A 13,818-nucleotide genomic window follows, 5' to 3' on the forward strand; every position below is an offset into this window, starting at 1 on the left:
TTCATTTCTAGAATACGAAGTAATCAATAGAAATTATGCTTTCATAAACAGCTAGTATAATAGAAAGTCTACTGGCAAAAAAAGTTTTTTCTCTGCATTTATGAAAAAAAACGTGGAAAATTCCCAACATGAAAATCTGAAATGAGCTACTAGCCACCAAGCAGTAGGAAAATAACAAGCAGGAAACACTACAATAGCCCCTTCTGCGCATGCGCGCGTTATCGCTGCCTATTGCGCATGCGCCGACCGCAGATCGATGGCAGTTTAGACTTTAGAACGAAAACTGGTCTCTATTCCGGCGCGCGGATAATGTGTCTGCTAATTTTCATAATTTCACCTGTTCTACAGCTAGATGACTGTCGCGCTAGACCAGTACCGTTTGCGGCAGATAGTCGTGTAATACCGGCTTTACAGTATAGCTTGCTACCTGAGTTTATGCGGACTTTGCAAATGTAAGCATTGATGGTGTTTTTCTTCAACACTGCTTTTAACATCGTTTGGACTGTATCTATGTATGCAGAGAAACGGGCTGGTGATCAGACGCAGTACTGAGGTAGGTGGAACTTTTGTAATGCCCAGTATGACAAGAGACAGTGACAGACATTTATGCCACATTATCTATGACCCGCCGCACAGCAATTGATGCTCATCGGCCGGGGAAAAACAATAATAAAGTTCGAAAATGTAGAAACTTTATAAAAGCAGCAGTGTCAAGTGAGCCCGTGAAGTGTTCACACGCATGTGTAAAGGAACTGTAAAGTTGAAAATGATTCCATGAGTAGTGGTTTCAGTTTTGATGTGTCACAAGCTAATACGAGTAGTAGTTTGCCAGTTTTTATGCATGCTAATTATGGGACTGATAGTGAACAAAATGTATGGGAACCCAGTGTCCCGTTTATACCTGTTGCTGTAACTACAATAAAACAGGATCCAATGTCAGTAGCTGATGAATAAAAAGATAGTGTTTCAGACATGTATCAAGTATTCTTAAACATATTGGTCAGATGAATACTAATATTGACAATAAAATGAGTCAGATAGATTTTGAAGTGAGTAAAATTGGGGTTGATATTAAAAATTCATTAAGTTCTGAAATAGAGGAATTGAAATCCAGGATGGAAAATAAAATTTCAGAATTAAGAGATTCTTGGAAAGATGACATGAGATCGTTTCATGGTAGTCACAGAGCTGACTGGGCTCAGACAAGAATGTAACATGGGAATTGTAACAGTGAAAAATGAAGTAACTTGACAGATAAAGCAAGTTGCTAAGGATAATGTTCAGCTAGAAGAAAGAGTGAATTCGGAACTCGACAAAGGTCATGAAAAGGTTCAAAATATAGAAAAATGCTGTGAAGATAGTCATGTTACCTTGGAAAGTGAAACTACAGGAGGAAAAGAAGTGTGTGTTCAGACTTCAGTTTGGTTTGCAAGTGACAAGTAAACTTACTAACATAGAATCTAAGATTCATCAGTTTCATGCAAATGTGAATGAGCAGTTATGTGAGCATGAAAGTAGACTAACAAAAGTCGAACAAAATATTAAGAACAATAATGTTTGTGTAGTATCTAATGGTACATTGGAATCAGATGAAATTGTCTGTTACACATCGCCAATTTTTCAAATTTGTTCCAAGTAAGAATGTTCATCCAAAAGAATTATGGAGTGACAAACAAAAATGGGGTTTATTACTTCTAATCTTGTGGGAGAAGCTAGAATCTGGGGTAATTTAGCTTCAGATAAATATGACCAATTAGTAGAGTTCAAACACACTTTTTTTCGATGAGTAGTGGGGAAAAAAGAAAACAAATGGAAGTTTTGCTCTGGGGAAAAGTAAGATCCCAAGAAAGAAAGTGTTAAAAGATTTATACAAAAATGGGTTATGACTTTGTCCTATTTGAATTCTAAAGTAGAAACAGAGCAATTTATTATGGGGATTGAGAACAAGTTGCCATTATGTTGGCGAAATAAGATCATATCGGCACCCAGGGATCACATTGGCCAGTTAGTTCATTATTTGGAAAGATTTTAGAAACTTGTGAAAGAGGAAGAGTGTGCTAGGAGAGAATATAGGCCTCCCGCTAGACCTAATGAAAACAGGGGACGTCAATGTAAACATGGTCGGAATGCCATGAGCGACCAGTTACAGAGGAAGAGGGAGAAGAGGAGGTACTGGTGGGGGCAGTTTCATTGACAAAGTCAGTTATTTCGGGTGCAGTCAGCTGCAGGCCGATGACGTAACGGGCAGGCGCGGACTGACAGGTGATAGAAATGTCAGAGGCAGTGACATTACATGGCAAGAAAACAGTTAGCAGTCTGTGATGATGCTAGCGTTTGCAGACTGAACCCATACAGAGTAAACCCACTAGTGACACCCTTAGTAAAGAAGGCACCTACTAAACAATGTTTTGGAATTAATGTTAATGAAATCAGGAAGGCATAGGAGAGTGACACTGAAAAACAATTTGATTATCCAATAAATTCAGTAGCTTTTTGTGAGAGGGAAAGTTCAGATAGAGTTCACAGGAACCATTTTAAGGAGGACCCAGGTACAGAAAGTAAATACTCAGATCAGTAGGTGGGGTGAATCAGCACTGCGGAACTGATGAGAGGCTACCTATAGACAGTGGAATTAATACTATAGAAATACAGGAGGGAGAGGATGAAAGTATTGAGGAATTTTTGAATAAAGTGAGTGGAGTAATTTCAGAAAGTGAAGACGAAGAATCAGGAGAGGAAGAAGAAGAAGAAGGGGGTAATGTAAATAGTTCTGACGACACCGTAGGAAGGGTTGCAGAAACAGAGTATATTTCAGATGAGGTGGAGGAAGAAGATGGTGATGCTTTTTCCATTTTGAGTAGTTTAGTGAAAGCTGCTAGTAATAAAAATAAGGTGAAAGAGGATCTTGTAAATGTACAGTTATTTTCCACAGGAGGCATAGGTCTTGACAGACGAGAGGTGGTGCAGGATTTGCTAGATGAGCCTGAGTCTAAATATCTAAAAATAAATCCAAGCCGGCCTATAATTGAGGTAACAGTTTTTAATGAAAAGCTCGTGGTCGTGGGGTAGCGTTCTCGCTTCCCGCGCCCGGGTTCGATTCCCGGCGGGGTCAGGGATTTTCTCTGCCTCGTGATGGCTGGGTGTTGTGTGATGTCCTTAGGTTAGTTAGGTTTAAGTAGTTCTAAGTTCTAGGGGACTGATGACCATAGATGTTAAGTCCCATAGTGCTCCGAGCCATTTGAAACATTTTTTTAAATGAAAAAGTTGAGTTTTTAATAAACAGTGGTTCCGAGGTGTGTGCAGTGTCGCAGGAATTTGTAAATGCTCTACCTGAAAGTAAAGAAGTAACTATTATGCCAATAAGTGGATTAAAAATAATTGGGGCCACTGGTAGAAGCAAAAAAGTAATAAAACAAGAGTTAATTCAATTAAATTCAATTTATTAGTGTCCTTGTAGTACATCATCAAAATGATATAGGACTTGTCAGTAAACATTACAATTTTAAATACATGTACATGAAAATTTATGATTGAATTTACTTGTCTTTTACACTTTACAATTTTAATAGAACTATAAGAACATTAACATAAAATATACAAGTAGGATAACAACATAAAAAAAAAGCTAGTGATTCTCACATCAAAGATTATTTCCATTCTTACATTAACACTGTTTCACAATTTCATAGAAACAGCAAGTATTTAAATATGAGCAATTACACATATTTATTATGTCAGGAAAATATTAACTGCGCTTTTATTGTCAATGATTCATGAACTCTTCAGTACTGTAAAAACTATTGCTCAATAACATGTTTTTAATTCTCTTTTAAATATGTGCAGTTTTGGTATTATTTTTAGTTCTTTGGGGAGAGCACTGTAGAGGATTTTGGGTTGGTATGAATTTCTCTGTGGAAATCATTCCTGTTCCTTGTTTCGTAGTTATGAATTTATCTGTTTAATGGAGAAAATTCCTCATGTTCTTTTAAGAAACATATGCTTTCATATATGTATAAGGATGGTAGTGTCATGATTTTTAATTCTTTGAAAGCATGCCTACAAGAGTCTCTATATCCCATACCTTCTATTATTCTGACTGCCTTTTGTAGTCTAAGTGAATGTTTTGTTAGACTGTTGTTCCCCCAAAACATTACACCGTATCTTAATAAACTGTGCATGAATGAGAAATAAACACGTAACACTGTTTTAATATTACATGAGATTTTAAGCATTCTAAGTATATAACATGTTTGACTTAATTTTTTGTTCAGTGATGTTACACGCTTTTCCCATCTTAAGTGTTCATTAAACCATACTCCCAAGAATGTAGTGTATGATGCTTGTTCAGTCTTACACTTACCCAGTCCTACTGTAAGGTTAGTTTTTATTTTATTTGTAATATGTCTGAAGTTGATCCACGTTTTTTTTTTTTTTGCATTCACAATGAGTGTTTTCATTAAACCATCTGTCTGCTTTGTCCGTTGCTAATGTGACTTTTTCCTGTAAGTCAGCTTCACTATTTGCTTTAACAAACAAACACTTGTATCGTCAGCAAACAGTACTGCCTCTGCTTCAGATAGTTGACTTGGTAGGTCATTGATAAATATTAAAAACAGTAATGGCCCTAATACAGATCCCTGGGGTACTCCGTACAAAACTCTCTCGAATCTTGATGAATATGTCCTCTCTGCATGGCTTATCTCCACCTTCTGATACCTGTCCGACAGATATGATTCACACCATTTGTGGGCAACTCCACGTATCCCATAGGTGTATAACTTCCTAAGCAGTAACTTACGGTTGATGACATCAAAGGCCTTTGATAAGTCTAAAAACAATCCCCAATTTAATTCCTTTCTATTTATGGGATTTAGAACAAGTTGCAAAAAATTAAAGATAGCTGTTTCAGTTGATTTATTTTTACGGGAACCATTTTGTGCATTAACCAATATTCTATTCTTAATAAGAAATTTATATAGTCTATGATACATTATCTTTTCTATTATTTTTGAGAAACCTAACAACATTGATAAAGGCCTAAAGTTATTAACATCATATGTCACCATTCTTGTAAAGTGGCTTTATAGTTGACATTTTAAGTCAAAAAAAGGCAATAAAACAAGAGTTAATGATACCCATTACTATAGGTGGGGTTCAGAATGAACAGAATTTTTTGATTATTAATGGAATTAGTGTTGAAATGTTGGTAGGGGTTGATTTCTTACATAAATACAAAGGAAGGTTAGACTATGGAAAAATTGAGGCAGTAATAAATGTACAGGGGGAAATTGTATCCATTGCTTTTGTCGGAGAAAAAGAATCTATTGTCAGAGATCTGCGTATATGTTATTGCAGGACCATAGTAAACATTGAAGAGATAGATGATAATGTAGAAGGGAAAGAAGCAGGTCCTTCTGGGACAGGAAAAAGTCACTATGTTGATATAAAATCATTCAAGCAGTTGGGAATCAAAAACATACTGGACCTGAAAAGATACTTGATGGAGCAGTAATTAAATAGCAGTAACTAAGAAGCCTCGGGGGACATGCATTCTTTGCGTTGTCAGGTGTTTTGACGAACACCAGGCATCTCAAGTGGTTGACAGTACAATTTCCTTTTCTTTTCGCGTGTCAACCTTCTTCTTCATCATTCAGAACTTATGCTATCATCTTTCCTTCTTCCCTACCAGTAAATTGTGTAGTACAAAGAATAGAGAGGCAGGACAAGCTGGTGTTCCAGTAGATAACTAAAACACTAATTAGAATGAGAGAGAAATGAAAATGACATGGTAAAGCATACAGTAATGTGATTAATTTTCCAAAGTCTGTGACATGTAGAGACATTGTTGTAAGAAATGTGTTCATGGCAAGAGAGGATTGTCTGCATAATGAGTAAATGAAATAGTATATGAGGTGTCTTGAAAGCCACAGAGAGGTTGGCTTAAGTGTATTTAGTAATTTCAGTAATGTGTATTTTTCTTGGAATATTGTGTATGAGATGGATTTGAGAGACACATGAGTTTGCATGAATCATGTTTAGTATTTTTCTAAAAGGACTTTTTGTATTTACTGTATATTCATATTGTGTATTTTGGTATATGAGATAATGAAGAGCCACAGTAGTTGGCTAGTAAGGTGTATTTGCAGAGCCACATACGTTGGCATGAGTAATGTTTCAGTATTTTTCTATAAAATTATTTTCACTTTATATAAGGTGTATCTGACGTGTACTGGAAAGCCACAGAAGCTGGCATAAGTTATTTTCAGCCTGCATAATGATATGGTAATTTTTGTGCATATAGCAAGTGTGTGAGAAATTTGCTAGAACAGAAGCTGACAGGAATAATTTTCAGTAATTTTTAAGAACTTTTCATTAGTTTGGTATTCTCTGTGTATAATATGTGGGTGAGATGTTCTTTCAGAACTACTGAAGTGGGCATGAGTAATTTTCAGTAATTTTATAAAATTGTTTCTTATTATTTGTATATAATGTATATAGGAGGAGTTGCAGAACTGCAGAAAGTGGCCTGAATAATTTTCAGTGTTCAATAATTTTGTGTTTCTTTATGTAGTTATAATGATATTTTTCAGAGCCACAGATGGTGGCAGAAATTTATTTTCAATATATTTAATGATGATGTATTTTTTCTTGGTGTATAATAGCTTATTTGTATAAAGTCAAGCAGTAAAATTTTTTCTGATAAAAAAGGTTAAGAAAGAAAGAGTAAAATTTTGAATCAGCAATATTTGTAACAGTAACTTGCTTAATGATTAAAACAGATTTTTAAAAACGATTTCAGTACTAGTGCCAATCTTGGGTACTGTTAAACTTTTGGGAGATAGTTAATTCACTTTTTACTGAAAAGACTAATATGAAACTGTGACTACAGTAAAGTTTGAAAAAAAAGTTTTGAAACAGTTCTTTGAAGAAATTTTTACTTTTGAATCTGAGAGTCAAACTTTGAGAAATATTATTTATTTCGAATAAATGTGTAAGTTAGTTTAGGATGTAAATACTAAGGATGGACGCTTAAATGTAGTTTATTGCAGGTATGAAAAGGGGACAGAACTGGATATGGTACTGAGAGAGAACCTGATGTTGAGACAAAGGCGGATGCTGTACCCCAGTGATGAGCCCTTATGTGATCCAGGTGTAAGTGTTTGTGATCGGTACCCATTTACTTCATCTGTGAAAGTAGTTGGAAACCCCCAATTTGTTGTAAGAACAATGTTAAATTTAGAGATGACCGCCACATCGCTGTGTAAGGCGTAGGAAAGGACACCATTCGTAGTGCCAGAGTTATATTTCAGTGAACTTTTAGATGCTACTTAAGCAACGAAATAAATTATTGTTTTTGGTTAAATATTATGTGTAAAATGTAAAAGTTTGATTAGAAAAGAGGTTGTTGTTTCAAGAAGTTATGTAAATTTTCCCTTTTATGAATGTTTCGTAGATTTAAATTGAGATGAAATGTTGTACCATTGGAGTGTGGGAGAAAAGAGTTTAAAATTTTTTGTATAAGAATTTACTGTATGCCATCAAGCCCTAGCCATTGTTTAGTTGATGTAACTGTATATAATGTTGTAACATAATCTTAGATATTTTGTTTATTTGCGACACTTCAGTTCAACCTAGATTTTAGTAAGAACATTTTAGATTTGACAGTGTCGGCGTAGCTATCGAAATCATTCTTAAATAGCATTTATGGCAGTAAGAACCGTAAAATATACTCAAGAGAAATTTTGGGTTCTTAAGGGGTGTGTAACATCACAAGTCGATATGCAATAGCATTTTATTGCAATAAGCTACTTTGCAGTCCGGTTCGTAGATTTGGAGCCTTTGGTGGTGACAGAAACAGCCACTTGTACAGCGCTGTGTGCGCCGCCTTCTAGACGGGTGACCTTGAACGGGACTTAGCCACAGCACGAGGCGCCTGGCCGGATCGCACCTGTCACTAGCCTAGCTGTGGGAAGCGGTACCTGTGTAAATTCGAGTGACCGAATATTGAAGCCCCTAAGAATCTAAATAAACTATATTACATATTATTTAAGTTAGTTAAAATTGAATATACTGCCTTCTGTTATTAAAAAGAAGATTGTGTAAAAATCTCAGCTTTCTAGCTGGCATACTTTGAGTTAGAGAATTACCTAAAACACCCCATACTGACACTTGTAAGATTAAAGTCAGTTAGGATTCATAACAGTTTGTCTTTTAGTATCATTTGGAATCATTACTGAAGTCCACGAAGTGTTTGGTCAGTTAGTTTGAACTTTCATAATTAAAAATGTTAACTATTTTTCATTTTCGTAATATAAAAGTCAGAAAAGATCAGCATTTAATGTGTTGTTGTGTGAGTAAATGAGAAGGAGTGTGTGTGTATGTGGGACATATGAAAAAATTCAGTATTATGTCATGTTAAACATTACGTAACTATGTCGTGGGAAAGTGTTAAGCAAGCAAGTTGCAATGAAAAATGTAATTTCCCCACCGTGCTGATGACGTATGTCAAAGAGTATATTTCATACCTGTTTATGGAATAGTTGGCGAGCAATTTCTTTATTAGAAATCCACTGAAAAAGGACCAAATGTGAAACTTTTATATTGTCGCAGAGTAATGACTGTAAATCGCATAACAACTCAGGTCGGACTTGAGCACATTCCTGGCTGCCTTGTGTGTGTATTTGGGTTGTATGAACTGTGAGCTGAGGACAGTGATATTATTCATTAATTAAATATGGGCTGTTGGCAAGTGTTTAATTTTGAACATAAAGAAATAAAAGCGCTCGTTGCAGAATTTTGCCATTTTTCTAAAGAGATGATCAATCACCCTCCACCTGAAATTTGTTATAAGATATTGCAGGATAGCTTGCCACCAGAGTTTATGCACACTTTGCAAATGTAAGCATTGACAGTGTTTTTCTTCAATACTGCTTTTAACATCATCTGGACAATATCTACGTATGCAGAGAAACGGGCTGGTGATCAGACGCCGTACTGAGGTAGGTGGAACTTCTGTAGTGCACAGTATGACAGGAGACAGTGACAAACATTTATGCCACATTATCTATAACCAGGCGCGTCGCGCCGCTCCTCGACATACCTTCACTTTCCCTGAACACACACACACACACACACACACACACACACACACACACACACTCTCTCTCTCTCTCTCTCTCTCTCTCTCTCTCTCTCTCTCTCTCTCTCTGTGTGTGTGTGTGTGTGTGTGTGTGTGTGTGTGTGTGTGTGTGTGTGTGTGTGTGTGTGTTTCTTAAACTGATGAAGGGGTTCATATAACTGCTGAAAAGTCTAAGTCTACTTTTAAATGTAGCCTTGTCAACTTCCTTTTTGACATTCTAGATTGTGTAAACAGACAAGAAGTTCCATAACGAATCCTCCACCCTGCAGTGGAGTGTTCAACAATTTGGAATTTCCTGGCAGACAAACTGTGTGCTGAACTGCAAATTGAACATGGATGTCACTATGTTCAAGTCCACATTTGGCACAGTTTTAATCTGCCAGGGAGTTTCAAACAACCACATCCTCCTCTGCAGGGTGAAAGATTCATTCTGGAAACAGTTAGCTAGCATTCAACTAACACGGACACCACATGTCAGTTGGATTTTTGTAATCTTTTTACATTTTTGACACATGAAGTTCATAATTCAAACATCAATCTCCCACAGCAGTTTCATGCAATTCTTAAAAATTTTTGAGAAAATTGACTTTGAAGTTTCCTGAGTGTCATTAATACTGTAAAGACGGGTCAGTATATTTCGACAGGCAGCCTGGCTCTGTGGTAAAATGCTTGCCTGCCATGGAGGAGTCTTGAGTTTGATTCCTGGCCAATGCAAATTTTTCAACAAAGGTGCATTTTCTGTGAGCATTTCTGTGAAGTGCAAAATACATAAAAATGAGAAAAAACAGTTGCACTTGAGACTTAATTGCTGGTTCATGTCTCGTTGCGGTAATACTTTTTTTTAATTTTTTTTTTTTTCTGGACACTTTGAATACTTATATCGATGAAATTTAAAATTCATCAAATATATGTTAATTAACACAGATGTAATTGTCATTTTATGAAAAGTGCAAGTCTTATTATTTTCGGTTACACATCACACACCAAAACTGCAAATATAAGTTCTTAATACCCAAACTTTTACAAAAGTTGTTGGTAAAGATTGTCTAAATAAAAAAAAAAATTACAGAGTAAATTTTTTCAGCTTTATGTAATTCACGCTTCATGGAACACACAACTTTCTTTAAAAATTTACCACAGCTGTGACAACATGACTTGTGCATGTGATGTGATTTATATGTAATTGACAATGCTGGTGCTGATTCCGCATCTAACATTTCACGATGCCACTATGGCTGCAGTACATTAGGACTTTGTTTTTATGAAACAGGTATGCCTCTTCATATTTAAAGAACACAAATGTAAATTTTGTCAGTACTACTTTTCAATATGCTCTATGTATTGTTCTTAAGCTGTATACAGTTTGCGAGTGTATTTATATTTTTCCCATTTTTGCTGCAGATCTGATGATGGTCATTAAAGACCGAAACCGGTAATCTGTTAAACAAAAAAGATTGTGACTATAGACTTAAATTAAAGGAAACTTCTTTCTTTCCTTCTATTTTTGGGAAAAGAAACATTATTTACCTTGGAAGACATTAGTTCTTACTTCGTTCTAAGACCACTTCGAACTTGACTTAAGATAATCTTTATATTGCCGTTTTAATTGGTAATAATTGAATCTCTTGTTGTTGTTGTTGTTGTTGTTACCACCACCACCACCACCAGTATCCTTATTTTACAAACACAATACACCTAAATTTTAGTGGAGAAGGAAAAACAAAAGTCTGAAAAGCAAGTAGGTATTTATTTTGTTTCTTTGTAGACTTAAAAAATGTTAAGCACAAATTCAAAGCAGTTTTCCTTTGCACAGTCTGAGAAACAAATTCTTTCATAATGCCCTTACGATTAATGTTCTCAACGCTACTGCGGTGAACATGAATGAGGAGTAGACTGTGAGTCTTTAGCCGGCCGCGGTGGTCTCGTGGTTCTAGGCGCGCAGTCCGGAACCGTGCGACTGCTACGGTCGCAGGTTCGAATCCTGCCTCGGGCATGGATGTGTGTGATGTCCTTGGGTTAGTTAGGTTTAAGTAGTTCTAAGTTCTAGGGGACTAATGACCACAGCAGTTGAGTCCCATAGTGCTCAGAGCCATTTGAACCATTTGAACAGTGAGTCTTTACATCTGAGGTAGGTTTTAGGTCATTACTTTAACAACGTCACTCCATTCACACAGCTATTGTCGCTCTTCGCCAAGCTCACTTCCACAGCTTTCTCAGTACATGCCTGCCTGAAACAGTTGAAACAGAGAAGCAAAAAAAATGGTTCTAAGCACTATGGGACTTAACATCTGAGGTTATCAGTCCCCTAGACTTAGAACTACTTAAACCTAACTACCCTAAGGACATCACACACATCCATACTCGAGGCAGGATTCGAACCTGCGACCGTAGCAGTGACCCGGTTCCTAACTGAAATGCCTAGAACTGCTCGGCCACAGTGGCCGGCAAACAGAGAAGCAGTACCAGAAAAATTCTTTATATAAAAGAGGTTATGAAACATATCCCACATAGTCTGGGAGAAATTGGCAGATCTGTGTCAACGCAAATACTTTATTTATTCCTCAATACCATAGATACATTAGTTATTGACATCTTTTGCAATTTTTTTTTCTTGAATACACCTATCGTTTTGTATTATTTATTTGTACACTCAATGCTTCAAGATTATCTTACATTTCAATATTGCAGTGCTTGTATAAGGGAATGATGACAGTTTCCATTATCATTCCCTTATAGAGCTGCTGGTTGTTTGTATTCATAATTTCAAATCCATTTCATGTATTTCATAACGAGTATAGTTACCGCAGTGCCTGTTCCTTCAGAAGTGCAGGCATGCCTGAAGGAACATTGTGTCATTCTTATTAACAAGACACTGAGCGAGGTGGCGCAGTGGTTAGCACACTGGACTCGCATTCGGGAGGACGACGGTTCAATCCCGTCTCCGGCCATCCCGATTTAGGTTTTCCGTGATTTCCCTAAATCGCTTCAGGCAAATGCCGGGATGGTTCCTTTGAAAGGGCACGGCCGATTTCCTTCCCCATCCTTCCCTCACCCGAGCTTGCGCTCCGTCTCTCATGACCTCGTTGTCGACGGGATGTTAAACACTAATATCCTCCATATTAACAAGACAGGCATTACAATATCATATTTACAGCTTTCAATTAACTGTCCTCCCCTGTACGGGAATTATGTAATGTGTGTATGAGTACAGGCTTTGATGTATGGAAGTTTGGGTCTGGCTGTGAGTCATGCAAAGATAGCCAAAGCAGTTAATGTGACCGCTCACATAAATCAGGAAGTCCGGGATCAAGACCCAGTCAGACAAATTTTCATTGTCACCATACCCTTATACAGCTGCTGGTTGTTGATATTCACAACTGCAAATACATTTCATGTACCTAGATTTATATAGTGTACTGTTCTGATATAGTACTTATCTTGTTTCATAATTGAGATCTTGGCTGTTTAATGCTGAAAATTAATTTTGTGCTGTAAGGTAACATGCACATTCATATACATATAATCCTGAAACAGTTAAAATTTTAAACTTGTCCTTAATCATCACATTTGAATTTTAAACTTGTTTTGAAAAACTTATTTTTCACTCAGAACAACACTCTGTTAGAATGGTAAAGGACAAAAAGTTAATACACTTCTTAATCTAACTTAAAACTTTGTACCGGACTAGGACCAGAAACTCAAAACGTTATCTTTTGTAGACAATCGTTTTATCAGCCGAGCTATCCTGGTATGACTCGTGACCAGCTTCACTTCCAACAGTACCTTCCTCTTGCCTTCCAAACTTCACAGAAACTCTCCTATGCATACCTTGCTGGATTAACTTTTTTGGAAGAAAAGATAACTGGGAAAAACGGCATACAGGGAGACCACAAGGCAATTGGATTTTTATATTTTTCTGTCTTTATAGTACGTGAAATTCAGAACTGAAATATGTCGCCAAAAGCAGTTACATGCAACTCTCAAATTCTCAAGAAAATCGACTTTTAAGTTTCCTGTTCATCATTAATACCTTAAAGTAAGGTTGATTTATTTCGACAGATTACCTGGTTCTGTGATATAATGCTTGCTTATCCTGTGGATAAAGTATAAAAGGTGTTACAGTAATAAAAAGTAGAACATAACAAAAGTAATATTGTTAAAAAGACGAAGAATTAAAAAGCAGTTGTTCACATATGCTCTTGTGCCAGTATTCTAGACAATGACATAAATATTAAACACCGTTGATATTGCACCGGGTAATATTAAACAACATAAAACAAATCGCTAAAGGAGCCACAAATGAAAGAAAATATAGTTCTGCATGTAACACTTTCTATACTTTATAAGCTTATTACAGACTTTAACTAGTGTATGCTGACATTAGCGACATCTGGTCAACTTACAGCACAAACATCTTGTGGCTACTGTACGGCAGCTTGTTTTAAACAGTAGTTTTACTGACAACATGACTTGTGCATGTTGATGTGATTTATATGTATTTGACGTTGCCACTATGGCTGCAGTACATTAGGACTTTGTTTTTATGAAACAGGTATGCCTCTTCATATTTAAAGTTCGCAAATGTAAATTTTGTCAGTACTACTTTTCAATATGCTCTATGTATTGTTCTTAAGCTGTATACAGTTTGCGAGTGTATTTATATTTTTCACATTTTTGCT

At 36.3% G+C, this 13,818-nt stretch overlaps 1 long non-coding RNA gene across 1 annotated transcript; it reads left to right on the forward strand.

The window, feature by feature from the left end:
• Window positions 1-273: 273 nt before the first annotated feature.
• LOC126469723 (uncharacterized) lies at window positions 274-8,794 on the forward strand. Its single transcript, XR_007586053.1, has 2 exons — window positions 274-553; window positions 7,050-8,794. It is a non-coding gene; the product is annotated as an uncharacterized LOC126469723 (long non-coding RNA).
• The last annotated feature ends 5,024 nt before the right edge of the window (window positions 8,795-13,818 follow it).

This window comes from Schistocerca serialis, chromosome 3 (genome assembly GCF_023864345.2).
Source record: "Schistocerca serialis cubense isolate TAMUIC-IGC-003099 chromosome 3, iqSchSeri2.2, whole genome shotgun sequence".
NCBI lineage: Eukaryota > Metazoa > Arthropoda > Insecta > Orthoptera > Acrididae > Schistocerca > Schistocerca serialis.